The following is a 7,068-nucleotide window of genomic DNA, read 5'->3' on the forward strand; positions in this document are numbered from 1 at the left end:
CATGGGACATCATGTTACTGGCTTCTGAAAGGACGGAGCACAATGGTCAGTCTCAGACAGAATACTGACCCCTTTGCTTCCAGGTCTTTTGCTCTGTTGAATTTCTGTCTGTCTGGTTTAGCTCTTTAATGAGGAGGACCAGTCTGAAACAACGACTGCTGCCAAACTTCATAAATTTGCTTCCCTGGTTCAACTGAGAGCTTTTGGAGTCATGGAAGGCAAAAACCATCAGGGTGATGCCCTTTCTCTCGCAAGTTTTTATGCAAGTTTGACAAAACAAATTCATCTGTTTATATCCTATCTGCAGCCCCTTCCTACCTCAACTCATATTAAGTATGAGCAGAAATGCCTCTAGAATCAGATTTTTAGGCATCCAGACCTGCAAAAAAATCAACTAATAATCAAACTATCAGTTTTTCAGAGTTCATCACTGAGGATAGAACAGTGGCGAAATTGAATGTATGAAATGCAAGTAAGCGATATATGAAAACCACACAGATTAACATTAATATCATATATATGATGTAAGAAAAACTGTCAAGATATGAAAAACACAGTTTAACTTAATCCACTGCATCTCAGGTAAGTTTTGCTTCACAGTTCCAAATTTATTTAAATTGTATAAAGAACTATAAACAATAAACAATGACGTTCAGTTCTTATTATTCAATTTCACTGTTACTTATTTTTGGAGATGTTGGTTTACGCCCTTTTCCCGTTTGCTTTGGACTGAACCTCATTTGGCTTAGTGGACTCTTATGAATATGAGAGATTATGATTCCTGATCAAATCATCAAATAACTATAGGCGACCCACAGCAAGTAGAGATTATCTGTAAAGGTCACAGCAGGTAAACAAACCTTCCTGTTGGATAAAGTTTATTTCAATTTATTACACATAGGTTTTCTGTACAAATGCCTTAAAAGCAACACCACAAGAAGTGCTGAGTAACTTTTTTTGAAACAACCAGGGACACTTTCAATATCTGTATCAATAACACCTTCCACCAGGTGTTTGCTAATTGCTGCTGGCTAGTCTGAAGGAGCTGAGAGGGGGAATCATGTGAGAGGTGGTGGCTTGGAAACTTTAGCTCCGAGGAGGAGCTTTGCAACAGGCCAGATCCCCTCTGGCCTTTTGCACAGTTGAATGGTTGCCATGTAGATTAAAGAACTTTTCAAACATGCAAGGAAGAATCAAAGCAACACCCCAAGTATGTTTTTGGTGAGGGAATAAGATTATAACATAATGTAAAGCTCAAAAAAGTCAATTTTACATAACTCTGTAAATCTGGGATCAATACAGAGACATGGATTCAGCAGCAACCTTGGAAAATCATTGTCAGTTTACACAGTACATTCCTCCATTACACTTTTGATATTACCTGAAATGACATTCAACAAAAAGGAAGACAGAATTCTAAACTCAGCAGACCAAATCAGTTCCCATCTTGGGGATAAATCTCCTCTCTTCTGTTTTTCAGATTCAGAACTCTTCTGACAATGGGAATGTTTAATTATTGCTCTGAAACAAAGTCTCTTCTGAGTTTAAAGTGTCTATATTTTAGCATATTTGTGCCAATATCAACATGATAATCTCTTGTGTCTGCTGCAGACAGCTGACCCTGCGCAGGGTATAAGGTGAAGGGTCAAGTGCACTTGACCCTTCACCTTATAACCCCAGTGACGTGGATGTAATACTAGAAGAAGATGTAGAAGATATGCACAACAATCAGCAACCACAGATAACTAAAAAAATACCCCCAAAAAATAAAACAAAATGCTAGTCCATACCAGAGACTGTAAAGCATTGACTCTCTGGTTTAGTTTCAGAAAGCAGGTCACACAGGACGCATACAGCAGAGTTAGGTGGAGGTCCTGCTGAGGCACGGAAGAGGAAGGGAGGAGTAGGGATAGAAAGAGGAAGATAAGGAGAAAGAGGAAGAAAAAGTGCATTCTAATCATCATAAATCTACTCTGCTGACAGCAGGATACACACAATATGAAGCTGTTTGACCCAAACAAGAATCTTCATGTAGCCTTGGTCATTTACACATCCATTTTTTTGACTGATTGTTCTACATTTCCAGACTTTTGTTTTTCAAAAAGTAACTCTGCATTGTTGTGTCGTAACTAGTTACATTTACTTCAGTAATACAAAATAAATAAAAATAAGTAAATAAGTATAAAAATAAGTATTTTTACTACACCATACTTTTTACCTTTACTTCAGTAGTTTTATGTAGTATCTCTACTCTTACTTGAGTAAAATGTCTGGATTCTCTACCCACCATGAGTAACTTCACCGAATGAAGAACAAAAATGTTTTAACCAAAAATTCACCAGACACAGACACACACCTGCAGTTTTTGCTTAAGTTTTATTAATTTTATATTGAAAGAAACTGATTTGGATTTTCTTTTGCATATATTTGACAATTTGTGTTACGTATATAAATTACTGTAATTTTAGTTCTGAAACCACCAAAATTTCCACCGAGCTTTATATTTTGTTCCGTCTGATTATGTAATTTTTAAATATTAAATGATTGATAATTTAATCAGTCTACTTGAGTAAACATTTTACCAAATACCTGCAGCATCAGTGACTAGTTGGTAGTAAACAAGCTAACTCTTGTTAGCATTAACAGCTATTAACACATTTCTTCAGATTTTGTAAGCTCAAACACTTTGTCAACATATTTTCTAAAAAGGAGAATGAACAGGACTCTGTGTGGTACATTTTAAATACAATGCACATAAGCTTAGTTTTTATTATGGTGTCCATCACTAAGTTTTATATTCAAAGGAGCCGTGCTGGGTCTAGAGGAAACTCCTGACTTAGAGGAGCCTTGTTGTTATATTTTACCGAAGTTAATTCTGAAAATATCTGTTTCTGACAAAAAAAAAAAAGTGTGGGGCTTATGTGAACCAAATTATTCATGTAATGCAAATGGATGAGAACATGAAATGCCTCGAGGTAGAAAAAAAAAGTTCAAATCTAGTTGCAGACATATGTGAAAAGATTTGTCAAGATGGCAACCAGGATGGCAAATTTTTTGAAACATGCAGTCCAGTTACTTCTATGAAGTATGTGTAACTTATTGTGTGCTTATGTTTTGTTTAGGGAATGTGTATTGAAATAGAAGGATGAAGTTTAGATTTCAAATCCTAAACATTGCTGTATTGTTTCACTTATTTATTTATTTATTTATTTAATTTTATAAGCTGAATGGTTCATTCATGTCTGGACATTTTAAATAAACATGTTCGGGTCTGTAATTAAGCCGAGAGCCAGAGTCAGTGAATAATCTTCTTCATTTTGAATGCCAAAACATTACGCCAACATCTGATTGCACATTTGTTTGCACTTTTACGGTGATTTTTAGAGAAAGAATCAAGCAAAAATGGAGCTGCTGACATTCACTTGTTGATGTTTTTTCAGAAATGTTTCCCAATTCAGCAGCTGGTTAGTCAAAGTATTCTGACATCAGCAGTCAAAACCGTACCCTTTGTTCAGAAAACCGGTAAAGAGTTTTTAGGATCCTTCATTGCATCGGCTGAAACCTTTCTTCTGTAGTGAGCTGTAATCACTGATTATAAGCACATTGTTTCCAGCTGAGGCAAGAAGACTGAGAAAGGCTGATGACTCAACGATTCTCAGACGCTCACCGATGCTGTTCCCTTCCTGGGACCCGAGGAATTCAGCCATTCCAAATTAGGGCAGTAGTTTCTTATTTAGCCCTAAGACAACTGACCCACATCTCTGAGTCTGAGCAGCAGAACATAAACAGGGAGGCTATTAAAGCTCACATGAATAATAGATGAAACAAAGACTGAGAAACGGAGAAACAGAGAGAAACTGTTCAAGTGAAAGGCTTTGAATAAAGACCATATAATTATGTAGATACTATACTACACCACACTATACTACACTCTTCTATGCCATACTATACACTATGCTATTTTACACTACACAATAATATACAACACAACATTATGCTATACTATATTATACCAATATATAACACTATATCATACTATAATATACTATTTGTTTCTACATTATGTTGTATTGCATTATACTGCTATTTTACACCTCTACTACTACAGAATACACTGTGCTGATTTTACACTGTACTATACTACAGTATATTACATATTTCTATGCTGCATTACATTGCACTTTATTCCACAAACATATGACACTACACTATACTAAAATATACTATACCATACAATTCTACACTATACTATGTAACACTTTAGCATAGTGTGATATAGCACACAATACTATAGTGTATAGTATAGTATAACACTATACTATAGTGTGTTATAGTACACTGCGCTATAGTATACTAAAGCATAGTACTATAACACAGTATAGTGTTATATACTGTAGTGTATATGCCACTATACTCTAGTGTTATATAAAGTATAATATATAACACAATACTGTAATGCACTATTATATTACACTATGCTATTCTATGCTAGAGTACACTATGTTATATTGCACTATTATATCCTATGTTACACTATACAATACTATAAATGGTAAATGTACTTGTATTGCACTTTATCAAGTCCAGAGAACCCAAAGCTTTTCACACTACATTCATTCAGTCATTCACGCACAACAACATGCAACCAAGCAGAGTCCATAGCCACATTCCCAGTCCTGTACATGCTGTACCTGCACTATTAGAGCAACTTAGTGCAAAATCATCTGTTTTACATGTTTTCTCATTATTATAGGAAACATTTATAAAAACAAAGAAAATACCTTTTTTGAAACAGACCAAAATCAAAAATTGTATACATCATGGTACAGACACCGATGCTCTGTCAGTGCAGAGGTCTCGCTACACTGTTTAAAGTAACTACCCTATGGTAAACACCTGTCTGGATCTCTAAGGTATTCAGAAAAATGTTTAAGGGCACCCAGAAATAAAAAGTTAAAGTAACTATTGTTGTTTTATAAAGGTTTAAGTGGCACTAGTGACCTTCATTCACCAGCAGCTGGAAAGGAAAAATAGGAGGGAGAGAAGGGCAAGACATGCAGTAAATACCCCTGGGCCAATCAAACAGAGAAACTATGTTGACACCAGCCTCTGTGGTACACCTGCTCTGTCACTGAGCTAAGAGACGCCCCGTAAAATGATTCTATTTCAGTCACTTTTCATATACATATTCAATTCTCAAACAAACGCTGCTAAATAATCAAATGGTGTAAGACACCATCCTTCCAGTGTTTTCTGTTTAAGTGCTGTGTGGAAGAATAGTTTAGCATTTTCAGAAACTAACAGAAACAAGTTGTGTTTCTGTTAGATATTTGCTCAGAACTTTGTGAATATCTTGCTGATGTCAATAAAAAAACAAAACACAATTTCACAATTCCGGTGTTTCCATTAAATAAGAAACACGTATAAAATCACATGTGAATAAGTTTATAGTGATGTTATTTAAAAAAGTGCCTCGCTATGATCCTTCAACTACTTCCTGTCGTATTCTTCTTCGTGGTTTGTGCCAGTGGTAACATCAGCAAGGATTTGAAAAAGTTTTTCCATTGCAGTTTTGCAAAATAAACAAGTTCCAATGTGACCAAAAGAAAGAAAAAATAAAAACATGCCATCCTAGCACCAAAACTCTCTATTGAAAAAATAATTTATTCGTTTGCCCATTGAGCAAACTTAGTTTTGAAATGTAAAATTGTGCAGCTATATGATCAATGATCAATGAAAACACAGCTACCGACTCTTTGTTCTTCATTGCAGAGTGTACGGCTATTTGAAGACAAAGGAAGATCTGAGCAACAAAATGCCTGGAAGCACCTGGATCCTTTTTTTTTTTTTTTTTTTTTTACAGATTTATTAAACTGCTTCAATCGAAAGCCTGAATTAAGTTTGAAAATGTCGCAAGAAAGACAATAAAAATTAAATGCAAATAAGGTACGTCTCCATGTACTGATTGGAACAAATCAATTAGGCTATACAAAACCTAAGTTGGTCAGATGTTGATGCTATATATGGATGTAATCAGCTGTCAAACTAGCATGGTTCACACATCTCTGAAAAGTGGACAGATTCCTCCCCTCCGAACTGAAGGTTTGGACTTTTGGTGCCTCTGATAAGGCACAGAGCCACCAGTGGATGGGAGCCTTCTCCACATCAGCTCTTATCCTGGAAATCTGTTTCCATCTCTATATTAGCGCATCAACTCTTCATCGCCATAAGCCACCCCAAACAAACGCAAAAACGCTTTAGCAAAACTGAGAAGGTTAATTAGAGTTTTGCTTTTTTTTTTTTTTTTTTTTTTATCAAATGTGATATTTCAAAATGTGCATAAAAACGTTAATGGAAACGGGGCTTATGAGGTTTCTTCTGTTTGCAGGTTCTGTAGGAAGGGATGACTGTACTCTGCTGGAGGCTGATGGTTTTTATGTTCACATCTCAGTCACAGATTTCTATTAGTAAATACAATACTTTAATGTTTTTAAGAACTCTGAATAACTTTGATCTACAGATCGAATAGATTCATTTCAAACCATCTTTGGTATTCATAAATCACTGATTCTGTTTGTGAATACCCCCACCAAAAAAAGATCAAGTTGAGTGGGTTTGTTGTTTTTTGAGCTTTGGGAGATTTTAGAGATGAGCTTGACTAGACCACTTAAACCTGAATTATTTTTGTTCTGAACTACCGCTGGCAGATATGGACTCAAAGTTTTATTGCAACATTTTTTGGTCATATTGCGATAACGATAAAGTGATGATAAGAACTATTTACAATTTTTTAACATAACTGATCAGCACAGAACTCATAGCCCCACAAATACAGACACTGCACTCTTGAAAAACCTCACATTTGAAATATTCTTCTCTAGGAAACCAGTCACATAGAAACGAGTGATTTGTATCACTAAGCTACACACAACAAACAGCTGTGGGTGTTGATAGTTCCCTTTCCTACCATTAAGCTGCCCCCAGTCAGAGAACCGGGGTGGAGCTGGTACCAGTGGCCTGCTGCACCTCTCTATGTGTGTCTGTGAGTCTCTACTCACAGACACACAT

The sequence above is a fragment of the Poecilia formosa genome, unplaced genomic scaffold (assembly GCF_000485575.1).
Source record: "Poecilia formosa unplaced genomic scaffold, Poecilia_formosa-5.1.2 Scaffold119, whole genome shotgun sequence".
Taxonomy (NCBI): domain Eukaryota; kingdom Metazoa; phylum Chordata; class Actinopteri; order Cyprinodontiformes; family Poeciliidae; genus Poecilia; species Poecilia formosa.